The sequence below is a fragment of the Heteronotia binoei genome, chromosome 11 (assembly GCF_032191835.1).
Source record: "Heteronotia binoei isolate CCM8104 ecotype False Entrance Well chromosome 11, APGP_CSIRO_Hbin_v1, whole genome shotgun sequence".
Lineage (NCBI taxonomy): Eukaryota > Metazoa > Chordata > Lepidosauria > Squamata > Gekkonidae > Heteronotia > Heteronotia binoei.
Genome location: NC_083233.1, coordinates 58348805 through 58362407, shown reverse-complemented (window position 1 = coordinate 58362407; position 13603 = coordinate 58348805).

The window sequence follows — 13603 nt, the reverse complement described above, 5'->3', positions numbered from 1 at the left end:
GTGTGCTGTGTTCAGGCCCTGAAAACTTAGCTGATAACTTCACTGAGTGTTTTACATTCATGGGAACTGTTGTTACCTCAGTAGGTGGAGCCTGGGTGGAGCTTTGAGCCTCATCTCCTTTTGTGGGATACATAAACACATGAAGCTGCCTTATACATGGACCATTGCTTTGACTGACAGAAGCTCTTCAGAGTCTTCAAGGTCTCAGAGTGTGGCCTTTCATATTGCCTTGATCTTTTAAATTGGAGATGTTGGGAATTGAACCTGGGACCTTATTTTTTAATTCTACTATTTTTTTTTAATTTTTCTTAAATACAAAACAAGACCAGAATGCAATCATCATTACACATTGAAAGGCTATTAACATAGCACTATTGCACTAAGAAATCATGGTAAAATTACATCAACACCTTCAATACAATATCAAAAGCTTTATAGAACATTTCAGCAGAGTTAGTAGTAAAAAAAGGTAATGTATTTCTTTGGAATTTTATACATCATCTCCTCATTGTTATTAACATAGTCAAAGAAAGAAAACCAGTTTTCCAAAAAAATCATTCTTCCTTGTAGGGACTTCTGCTACATATATTTGAATAGCAAGCTTATCCTTTGCTCCCACACTTTTCCAAACCATTGTGGTGCCGTTGGTATTGTGTTTTTTTCCTCCAGTGTGCTATTAATGTTTTTGCCACAGAAGGGGTTTCAGTGTAAAGTCAAAGCAGATAGAATACCACTGAAAAACAATGAGTATACTTCAGCCCTTATATATGATTTATCCTATATTCAACTTTAAACCAGTGTATATAAATATCAACATCAATTTCCAATTTCTTCCCTCCAGAAAATTTACAAATTATTAACCAACAACAATTCCAATACTTTCCAATAGAGGGATTTTCATAAATCCTTCCTCCAATAAACAAAATTCATAATGCAGTCCATAACTTCTTGTGAAATTCTTTCAAATGGAGGGGCCAGGAAGTCCTTGCCGCCTTCATAAGACATCTCCTCTAGATTTCAAGACATTTCAGTACTGGTCTTCATGTTTTTGCAGCAAGCAACACTGGGACTTTCATGCAAGTAGATTTCCTGCCACTAAAACAGTTAATAATAAATCAGCCCGAAATATTAAGGGCTTCAATCAAGAGTTGCTGATTGCAGTTTGATGCTCCCCATTTTATAAAATGGTTCCAGAGTATGCTGAAACCTCTAATCCTTGTTACTTTCTCCACTTGTGATGCAGTACAAATCAAACCTTGGTTTTCAGCCTTCTCTAGATTGGTTCAGTATTTCAAACTAAAGTGTTCTTGGAGGCTTTCACTGGTCTGTTTGCTTCTTGAGTTACTTTTTTTCTTTCTGTGCCTCTTCTGACACCAAGTAACATTCATGTAATACTGCAAACCTTCTAAAATGATGCTACAAGGAGCCCCCAAAAAACAAAAACTTGACTTAATGCTGTGCAACTCTTATAACAACCAATCCTCAAAATGCTACATCCTATCAGTTCTTAAATGGTGTTCCTCAGAAATACTTCCCTTCACTCACCACGTCACAGAACACTTTGTTTCTACTGTTGTTATATCGCAGGAGTTCTATCCTTAAAACATTGCCAGTGTCTCCTTAGTTTTGATTGTTTCCCTCCATTTTCCATTATTCAGAGAAGATCAAGTTGCCTGGCTATTATTTAAATGCCCCTGTGAGATTCCCCTTCCTGACACCCTCCTGCCCTCTTTCCCCCTGCCATCCTTGTAAATATTTTAGTACTTGTTGAAATCAATTGAGCCTCATCAATAGGAAATAGAATGTAAATCATTGGCCCTTTGTGTTCACCCCAGAAATCAATTTTCACACATTAGGGCTATTAGCTTATTGAGAGCCACTTGATGGATGATGGGGGGCGAATGCGGGAGATGGAAGATCCACACCTTGCAAGTTCTACCTATCAGCTGAGCCCCAATGGGCAGACAAATGGAAGAGAGCGATGAGGTAGCTGGGTGGGAAGGGGGAGAACAGGAGATGGAGGGTGAGAGAGTACTCAGACAGAATTCTGCCAGTTGATCGATATTATCTACTAGGCACTAACTCATGCAAGCTACAATGGCAGACAGCAGGAGGCTCCAAGCTGGAGTTGCTGCGGAGAAGGTGATTTCCTTGCTTTTATAACTAAATTAAATTAAGAGTGAAGGTAACATAGGCATGGAGGGAAGATCAGGAGGGAATTCTTCACTGGCCTTTTGCTTTCCCTTTTCCAGTTTCAAATATAAAACTTGGGTATTGCCTTTGCTGAGATCTAAAGGGCGAACCTAGGCAGTATAATAAAAAGATGAGACATCATTCTGCCAACAAAAGTCCGTATAGTCAAAGCTATGGCATTCCCAGTAGTAATATATGGCTGTGAGAGCTGGACCATAAGGAAGGCTGAGTGCAGAAGAATAGATGCTTTTAAGCTGTGGTGCTGGAGAAGACTCTTGAGAGTCCCTTGAACTGCAAGAAGATCCAATCAGTCAGTCCTGAGGGAAATCAACCCTGACTGTTCCCTGGAAGGTCAGATGCGGAAGCTGAAGCTCAAATACTTTGGCCACCAAATGAGAAGGGAGCACTCACTGGAGAAGATCCTGATGCTGGAAAAGACAGAAGGCAAAAGAAGAAGGGGACGGCAAAAGATGAGATGGCTGGACAGCATTACTGATGTAACTAACATGAATTTGAGCACACTTTGGAGGATGGTGGAAGACAGGAGGGCCTGGCGTGACTTTGTCCATGGGCAGCAAAGAGTTGGACATTGCTGTTTGGTGGTTCATTGGTTTGTTTATAATGTGTCTTTTATTGCCGTAAGCTACTTTGCAGAGAAAAACAGGATAGAAATAAATAGGCTCCAAGTGGTTAATGAAACTTGTGCCATAATTTGAAAGAAAGGGTTGATTGGGATGAGAAGAGACATGGGGGGGGGGGTTGTAGAAAAAGCCCAGCAGGAATTTATTTGCATATTAGGCCACACCCCCTGATGCCAAGCCACTGCATTCCTGCTCAAAAAAAGTCCTGAGAAGAGAGTTCCTCTCTAGCCACTGTAGCTACTCAGAGGAAATTTGGCAGTACCAGGTCTTATTTTTGTTCTTCTTTTTGTCTCATTCCCACTTTCTGGCTTTGCTGGGTGATCAGTGTTCCTGTGGGTAAAAGCTAATCCCTCTGCCTGACTCCAGCATATAGATTAAGTTGGTTCAGAGTAGGTACAAGCCCCACTACTCTAAGAAATTTCACTAGTCTGCATATTAGGCACAATATTTAGCATAGGGTGTGGTGATGAAGCCTCCAGCAGGGAAGAAGCTATGCTCAATGGCCAAGCATCTGCTTCTCTGGTGTATCCTGGGCATTTCCAGTTGAAGGATCTCTCTGAGACCCTGGAGAGCTGTCGTCATTCAAAATGGACAATGCTGAAACCAGATGGACTTGATAGGAAATTCATCTGTAGTGGTTGGCTGAACTATTCTAATATCACAAGGGGTTAGGGTCATTCAGAAGGTCTCTGAATGGGTGATGTGCTCATTTTAGAGAGCATGAAAGCCCAAGGAAGCAGAGGTCTAAAAGGGCTCTCAGACAAAGGAGGCCCAAAGAAATGAGAACAAGAGGAGAAGGCAAACTGGAAGAGCAATGAGAAGAAAGGTACTAGCAGCAGCAAGAGTATTCAAATTCAACACATAGATCTGAAATAATCAACCAAACCTCGCTTTCCAGAGCCTTTCCTAAACACTTTTATTTGCCTTCAAAACAGGCCATAAGTCTTTCACAGTTCTGCATAGATCCAAGTAGGCAGCCGTGTTGGTCTGAAGTAGTAGAACAAAATAGGAGTCAATCGCACCTTTAAGACCAACTGCATACCATTTCTACCCATTGTCCAAACTATGTTATCTCACTCAGCTGTGTGGAATCAAGCTGGTAAGAGCACTCTATCTGCACACAGAGCAGCTGTTCCTAAAGAAGTTTAAAAACAAGCAAACAGAGATGGTTGCAGTGTTGGAAGCCATTTTCAAAATCAACACTCTCCTATGATAAGGCAGAGCTAATGGAGAGGTCTGAGGTTGAGTAGGGCATGGCAACCTTCCCAATGATGCTTCAAGTGGATGGAAATCAGCCTCTTGCTGAGGTTCAAGACAAGGTCTGTGCACCACTTACATCTCACTCAAAGCCTATTTTAAGATTTTAAGTGGCTCTAGAGTGGCAGGGCATAGGCCTTGTTCTGACCCTTGGCTGGTAGCTGAGAATTTCACCTTATCAGCTGCTGGCAGCTGCTCAAGTTCTTCTGAAATCAAAATCACTAATGTCAACTGAGAGGATCCATCGGCCTGGAGGATTAGAAAATACTTGGACCCCACGGTGGCCACAGAAGGACCGTAGAAGCTGACATTGGTCTGTCTAGCTGAGTAAAGACTTCTCCAGTGGGCAGTGGCCCTCCAGGATCTCAAGCTGAGAAAGGAGTCAGGTCTTAGCCAACATGGACAATTTGAGATCTTCTCACTGGAAATTCCAGGGACTGGACCTGGGAGATACTGTGTGCAAAAGAGGTGTTCTGTCACTTAGCCATGGTCCATTCCTGCTGGAGCATCCACTGTATCTTCCAACAACTGTATTGCACAAGCAATGACTGTAGCAGCAGCCAGCAATAACAATCTGAGGGAAGTTTCTGGAAAGCTTGCCTCCTGAAAAATCCCTCTATATCAATTTGTAAAACATGAGAGATGACCAACGTGAAACTTGGGTTTCTTAGAAGCAGAGAAGCAGCATATTTCTAAATATCTTTCCGCACAAACAAACATCAGCAAGTGGTTTTTTTAAAAGGGCAACTGGACATTTATATCATCAATATTATTGTTTTCTAGGTAACTATGATCTAAGTAACAGAAGAAGCATGCAGCAGGAGGAGAGTGGTGGGTAAAATGAAGGTGAGACGTTTGCTAGAGAATGAGCAGAGTGATGAATTTAGTAACAGGTTTTTAAATCTGCAGAGATATATGATACAGAGATGAGCAAGCTCAGCAAAAGCCATTAATACTGTTTCATGCTTTCCCCATTTGCCTAAGAGTTAAGATGTGCTAGGAGCACCAGCACTTTACAGTTCTTATTTGAAATACATATGTTAAGCATAGCAAGGTAGGTAGGCAAGCAGCTAGTGGCACTATAAGCCTTGCAATTCGTGTGCTTCCTCTGCTCATAATACCAGCTTCTACCTTGCTGATTCCCCTTATTCAGAATTTGCCTACATATCTGCTGTTTAAAAGGAAATGTACTTTGACTTTAGGTACTGCAGAACTCCAACTAGGGTTGCCAAGTCCAATTAAAGAAAAATCTGGGGACTTCGGGGGCAGAGCCAGGAGACTTTGGGGGTGGAGCCAGGAACAAGGGTGTGACAAGCATAATTGAACTCCAAGGGAGTTCTGGCCATCACATTTAAAGGGACAGCACACCTTTTTAAATGCCTTTATTCCATAGGAAATAATTAAGGATAGGGGCACCATCTTTTGGGGCTCATAGAATTGGACCCTCTGGTCCAATCATTTTGAAACTTGGGGGATATTTTGGGGAGAGGCACTAGATGCTATACTAAAAATTTGGTGCCTCTACCTCAAAACATACCCCCCCAGAGCCCCCAATACCCACGGATCAATTCCCTATTATTCCCTATGGGAATCGTTCTCCATAAGGAATAATAGAGTGCCCAGTAGACATTTCCCTCCCCCCACACTTTCTAAAGGAGGGGGAGGGCCTCCAAACCAGGGAATCCCCTGCCCCCTCCCTCTCTCACACACACAAATACTTACTTGGTCTCCTTCCAGCAGAACTTTGCTTGCTGTGAAAACGAAAGCAGAAGAAAGGGAGGGGCCGTTCTCCATGGAAACTGTTACTGACCCTTTCCCATGAAGCCCTTCCTGTTTTCTGTGCAGCCTTAAAGGGGCACACTTTTTAAAAACTGTTTGCAGGTTTCTATACCTGCAGGAGCTCTACAATAATATGATGCCTACACGCATGTTCTCTCCCCCCCCCCACTTCCGGATTTTTGGAGAGCGGGGGAGGAGGCTAGAAAATCAGGGGTCCCCCGCCCGGGTTGGGAAGCCTAACTCCAACTAAGTTTAGGGCTGTGTAGTCAATCAACCCTGGAAGCTAAAATGGTTAAACTGAGGCTATTGTATTTTGGTCACAGTAAGACATGAGTCACTGGAAAAGACAATAATGTTAAAGTTGAAGGCAGTGGGAAAAGAAGATGACCCAACATGAGATGGATGGACACAGTCAAGGAAGCCAAGGCCCCCTGTTTGCAAGGCCTGAGCAAGTCTGTTAACAATAGGACATTTTTTTGAGGACATTGTTTCATAAGCCCTATATGGCCTGGGACCTGTTTATCTTAGGACCACCTTTCTCCATATGTTCCTCAGACAGTACTATGTTCAGGAATGCAAAATCTTCTGCTCATCTCTGGGCCAAAGGAGGCTAGGCTAAAAACAACTGTCTGGAATGTATCAATTCACAAACGATCCCGAACTTCCTCAAACTGCTTGAAAGTTCATGGAAAGTCCATGCTAGACCTGCCACGAATTTTACTTCATGAATTAAGAACTGGCCAAAATTCATCACAGATTTTCATTCATGAGCTGGTTCATGCCCATCCCTACTGTTGCACCCTGCTTCTTCTCCATGAGGAGATCTATACTACTGACAAATAATGGGCATTATCATATGCTAGCAGCCAATCATGGGGCCTTCAAAGACCAATGCAGGCACACAACACGCATTTCCCAAGTAGCAATGTGTGAACATGCATGCTCAAAGTATTCATGATTCAGCTTACAACAGTCTAGAACTTTTCATTTTTTATTTTTTTTTCTGTGAGCATTTGAGAACATAATTTGAAATCTGTTGCAAACTTCCAGATAGCATAGGAGACTATTCTTAGTGTTGCCAATCCCCAGGTGGGGGCAGGGGATCCCCTGATTTGGAGGTCCTCCCCCCGCTTTAGGGTCATCAGAAAGTGTGTGTGGGGAAATGTCTGCTGGGCACTTCATTATCTCCTATGCAGACTGATTCCCATAGGGTATAATGGAGAATTGGTCCACGTGTATCTGGGGCTCTGGGGGGCTATTTTTTGAGGTAGAGGCACGAAACTTCCAGCATATCATCCAATGCCTCTCCCCAAAACACCCTCCAAGTTTCAAAAGGATTAGATCAGGGGGTCCAGTTCTATGAGCCAAAAAAGAAGGTGCCTTTATCCTTCACTATTTCCAATAAAGGGAAGGCATTTAAAAGGTGTGCGGTCCCTTTAAATGTGATGGCCAGAACTCCCTTTGAAGTTCAATCATGCTTGTCACAACCTTGCTCTTGGCTCCACCCCCAAAGCCCCCAGATATTTCTTGAATTGGACTTGGCAACCCTAACTATTCTAGTTTGAAAGAAAAGAGGACCACAAATGTTGGCCTCAGGCAAGTACTTTTGAGTCATCAGTGCCCACTGAAGAAACACTTTTAACTATGAACTATACAAAAGCCTCTCATCCCTTGGCACAATACTATCCCCATACCAACAGTACTAAATTGGCAGCATAATAGCTACTTAAAACAAAAGTGCATGAGCGCTGGTCCTTTGAGGAAGGTGTTTGCCAATGTAACTTACTGAATTTCAGCCACACCAACACAGTCCCTGTTTTGCTAGATGCTATGATCACATATCTGAAAATGGTCATATTGTGGCACTAAATAAAGTTTAAAAATGGATCAGCATCTGTGATTCTCCATTTTCAAATGGGTCATGTACATTTAGGTTAAAGGTCAAATCAAACAAGCCAGTTTCATAGCATATTACATTTTCATAGAATTAGATTCAAGTCCAGTAACACCTTAAGGACCAACAGGCAGGGCTTTTTTTGTAGCAGGAATTCCTTTGCATATTAGGCCCCATCTCTCCTGATGTAGCCAATCGTCCAAGAGCTTGCACGGCCTTCTTACAGGGCCTACTGTAAGCTCTTGGAGGATTGGCTATATCAGGGGGTGGGGCCTAATATGCAAAGGAGTTCCTGCTACGAAAAAGCCCTGCCAACAGGATTTTCAGGATGTAAGTTTTTGTGAGTCAAATATATTTGTACCTTCATATCTGATGGCGACATCTTTGAATCTCAAAAATTTATACCTAAAAATCTTGTTAATCTCTTAAATTCTACTGGCCACCCTTCCTGAAAGTACCTTTTCATATCTGGTATTGTGCCCCCTTGTCAGAATTATGGTGCTGTGTATTTAAGCTTCTGCTACTAATTTCTAATAATTATGGCTTTCCCCTCAAATTATTATCTTCTGAATAAGAGGTGAACCAGTTAAAACTGAGTCAAATGTTCTCCAGGTTTGCTTATTGGCTTCAAAATAACAATTTCTTGAAGGCCACTCCCCTCCTAGTTCCCCTTAATCCTAGTTATTTTAAAGCCACTTATTCTCCCTTTTGTTCTGCCATTTTGTTCTCTTTTTCATTTCTCCTGGCCAATTAGGAATCACCTAATGCCAATCAGGAATCATCTAGTGCAGGCCATGCTATTTTTTCCAGTCATTATTGGGTATATGCTAAACCCATTTAGTCTAATGCTTTCTATACAGCTCACATTGATAGTTCTTCATAATAAATGCTTTCAGTCAATCAGGAACCACAAAAGAAGCATTTTTGCAGTGATCTGAAGATTCTCATAAAACAGGGACCCCTTTTGAATTAGTCCAAGAACAACAATGTCATGCCAATATAGCTTCCAAAGAGAGGCTTCTATGATTCTGGGAACTCCCAAGCAAAATATTTGGGAGCCTCCCTGTTCTGACCTTCCACATGCCTACCTTCTACCACTCTGATTCAGGTTAAAACTTCAAACTCACTCCTGCCTCAGTAGGTTCAGGGCCCAGAGTCACATTTGACCTAACATGTCTGGATAATTCAGAAGAAAGTCATATTTCTAAAGCAAACAGATCAGGTTCATGTTTTTTGGGGAAAAGAATATAATTGAATAATTAAAGCTAGTCCCCTGTGCAAGCACCAGTTGTTTCCGACTCTGAGGTGATGTTGCTTTCACAACATTTTCACGGCAGACTTTTTACCGGGTGGTTTGCCATTGCCTTCCCCAGTCATCTACTCTTTTCCCCCAGCAAGCTGGGTACTCATTTTACCCACCTCGGAAGGATGGAAGGCTGAGTCAACCTTGAGCTGGCTACCTGAACCCAGCTTTCGCCGGGATCAAACTCAGGTCGTGAGAAGAGCTTAGGACTGCAGTACTGCAGCTTTACCACTCTGCATCATGGGGCTCTTACAATGGAATGATACTTATATATAATATAATAATATAAAGGAATGATACTAATTCTAAGCCAGGGGTGTCAAACTCATTTGTTATGAGGGCCGAAACTGATATAAGTGAGACCTTGTTGGGCCAGGCCATGTCAGGTTGGGCCGGGCAATGTCAGGCTAGGCCATGTATGTACTTTGTGTATCATGTATGCATTTAAGATTAGGTAGCAGAGATATAAACTTTATAAAGGACACAGACAAACACAATTAAATATATATACCGTATATCTTTAAAAAACTTAAAACATGCTTAAGACATTAGCACTTGTTGGTCTTAAAGGGAACTGGGCAAAGGAAGCTGTGGCTCTTTCCTTCCTTCCTCAGGGGACTGGGGGGGAGCCTCAGCCAATAAAAGGAAGAGAGGCTTGGCTCAGTAGCTTTGCTGTGCGATTGAGAGAGCCTGGGAAAACAAGTTCTGCCTCTCCTCCCCTTCCTCCCCAAGGGAGGAGCCTCAGTCAATGGAGAAAATAGAGGTTTTGCTCTGTAGCTCCTGTGCAATTGAGTAAGCCTTGCAAAGCTAACGGTTAAGCAGAAGGAAGCAAGAGAGTGGGAGATGGAAGCAAATGACAGCCAGTTGCTTGGGGGCCTGATAGGAGCCCTCTGGGGGCTGATTTGGCCCCCGGACTGCATGTTTGACACCCCTGTTGTAAACAGTTCTCTGTGTTACAAAAGTGAATGGGAAGGTGCAACAGGAGTATATTAAGGCAGCTTATTATAATTTATTTCCTGGAAAGGCATTTGAGACCTACCTTGGTGGTTGACTTTCCTTGGAAACAGGGTTGGCAGTCTCCAGAAAAGGCCAGAATTTTAATCTCAGATGACAGAGATTGGTTCTCCTGGAGAAAATGACTGTCATGGAGGGTGGCCTGTTGGGCATTTTACCCTACTGAGGTGAGATTTTTGTGATTATACTGTATAGTTTTAATGCACAATGTAAAATTTTAAGGTTTTTAGGTCTTAAATGCTTGATTTTAAATGTATTAATTTGTTCCGATTTTATTGTTTTATTATTTGTTGTAAGCCGCCCTGAGCCACTTGTGGGAAGGGCGGGATATAAGTTACGGAATAAATAAATAAATAAATAATAAATCCCCTGTCCAAAAACCTGCCCTTCCCTGGCTCTACACCTATAATCTTCAGGAATGTCCCAACCTGGAGTTGGTGGCCATGCTTGGAAACTAAGTGTGCAACAATATTTTGCACACTTACTTGGAGAATAAATCCACTTGAACCCAGTGGGACTTAGATTAAATATGCTTAGGATGGTTTATGTCCTGTTAAGTTTCATTCCCCCCCCCCCCCCCCCCGTTTTCTGCCTCTTCCAAGGAAACTGGGGCTAAGATGAAACACCAGCTCTGATGATAAATACCTCCCTCTGGTTCCACAGTACCCTCTCCTCATAGCAAGAAGCATAGTGTTGCAGATCTAGTAGGTTGACTGAACTATCTAAAATTTCCAGTGTTGAAAACCCAGGTGCCCCAATATAGTTCTGTCTGAACACTACAGTCATTATTTCAGGTCATCTTCATAGTCTCTGCCTTCTGAGGTGAGGTGAGTGGCCTTAAGCAACAGGACCTTTTTAGTGGCTGTCCCTTGCTTTGGAATGACCTCCACCCTGCCTTGCATTCAGCACCTTTGTTATATGATCCTCAGTGCCAAGCCAAGTCATTTGTTTTTCAGCTCACTTTTAATTAACTGATAAATGTTTGCTCTCTGCTTCTTTGCATGCACATGAACACATGAAGCTGCCTTGTACTGAATTGGACCCATGGTCCATCAAGGGAAATCAAGGTCAGTATTGTCTACTCAGACCAGCAGCAGCTCTCCAGGGTCTGAGGCAGAGTGAGGATCGAACCTGGGGCCATCTCCAGGCCAAGCAGATGCTCTCCAGGCCAAGCAGATGCAACACCCCCTCCTCCATCCTTCTTGTTTTCCACAGTTGCTTTTTCACTGTTCTTAAGTGGCTTTGTTTTCAAGCAGTTGCTTATTGTTGATTTAAACATGTGTTATATTTGAAGATCCGATGTGCTGAAATGCTCCTTTGCTAGCGTGAGGGTTTTCCTCTTGTGATTTCTTGTCTGTGAACTGCCTCAGGTGCCTTGGTGGAAAGAGATGCTAAGAAACATGATAAATGAATACATATGTTCTTTTCAGCAGTTCAGGACGAGCCACGGGAGGATGGAAAAGGCAGTCTGTGCTCAACGTGGGTTGTGCATGAGTGGCATTGAGGTTAGAATTTGGCCTTAACTTCCCACACAGCATTTAAGCTTGATTTCTAGCCTACCTCACAGGATCGGAGTGAGGATGAGATAGGGAGGGAGAGCCACACACATTGGCTTGAGCTCCTAGGAGGAAAGGCAGAAGACAGATGCTTGGACCACAACTTTTGCAATGGTCTGAAAACACATGGGGGAAACTCGGGACAGGGGGAGGAGGCAACTATTGGGCAAATGTTCCTATGTGCTAAGGAGGGGTGGGAGGAACAATGTAGTCAAGAAGATCAGCTGAAGTAAAAACCCACAAAGAGATTCATACATGATTTTTCCCTGCATGTGAATTAGAAATGAGAGGCTTCCCTCAAACCCTGTTACCAGTTCCCCACTAGCCTTGTTCTGGTCTCGTTGCTCCTTTTCCCACCGGTGCTTCTGCTGGATTTTGCACAAGCTGTCCTGGGGTGGCAAGTTGCCCCACCTCTTTTCAAGTTCCCTCCACAGCAGACAGGATCCTCTGAAAACCAGTTTCTGCCTGCCATGGAAGGAACTTGAAAAGAGGCAGGGCAACTCACCACACCGGGGGCAGCTTGTGCGAAATCCAGCAGAAGCGCTGCAGGAAAAGGAGCAACGAGACCAAAACAAGGCTAGTGGGAAATTGGTCTCTGAGATTTAACTTCTAGAGAGCCTTGGGAAGAAGCTGAACTTGATGAGCGACAGGCTAGACTTGCAAGCTTTGGACTGGCATATACCTAGATATTTTGGGGATAGAGCTTGGGAAGGGTGAGGTTTGAAGAGGAAAGGAACTTCAGCAGAGTATAATGCCATAGAGTCCACCCTGTAAAGCAGCCATTTCCTCCAGGGAAACCGATCTTGGCCATCTGGAGATCAACTGCAATAGTGGAAGATCTCCAGGTACCACCTAGGGATTGGCAACCTTACCAGAGGACTTTCCCCAGTGGCAGACACTGAAGTGAAATCAGGACAGCCTTCCAAGTACAGACACTGTCCCTAATGGCAATGAGAATGTATACAAAACTTCTCCTTTGGTATCATCTAGAGCCCAACCCTTGTGTCGCCCCAGGCCAGATATTAACACACCTGTGACAGGCAGGCAGCATTGTCCAGGCAAGGAGCTGGATTAGTTCTCTGACAGTTGGAGGCTTTTACCCATAGCTAATTACTTTGATCCTTTACACTTTGTAAAAATCCCCAACAACAGAAAAAGACATCTCCTGGGGCTTTAACCTTGTGACCTGGTTGGACCTTGTAAAAAAAGAAGGGGAGGTGGACACTCTAGCGGGCCCCCTGCATATGCAGCCCCCAGTCTTACAAACTGCCTAGAACTTGCTCCTTTAATAGTTTCCTCCCAGGACTCCCACAACCAGGCCAATAAAAATCACATTTACAAGATCCTGGGCCTGCCCGGAGAAGCAGCCTCATCTTTATTGCCGTCTATCACAACCCCCACCCTGCACCACATCCTTCTCCCCCACCCCACCCCCACCCTGACCACCCCATGTGACTTCTGCTTGGCCAAAAGTGTGTAATGAGAAATAATGCAGCTTGCTTGTTCCTGGGTCATTTGATTATCCTGGAATCTGGAAAACACATTACTGATGAATATCCAGGTTCCATGATGTGGAATGACAACTGAACCTTCTGCTTCTTTAAATTTCTAGCAATAGAAATTGGGGCATCGAAACTGAGTGATGCATGTTTAACCCTTTTATATGTTTTCTCCTTATAAATCCCACCAGCACCCCAGAACATCTTTTCAACAAAATAGATGATGGTATTCTCTTAAATTAGGGGCCCCATGGTGCAGAGTGGTAAGCTGCAGTACTGCAGTCCAAGCTCTGCTCACGATCTGAGTTCGATCCTGGCAGAAGCTGGGTTCAGGTAGCTGGCTCAAGGCTTCCATCTTTCCGAGATTGGTAAAATGAGTACCCAGCTTGCTGGGGGTCAAGTATAGATGACTGGGGAAGGCAATGGCAAACCACTCAGTAAAAAAGTCTGCTGTGAAAGCGACATTA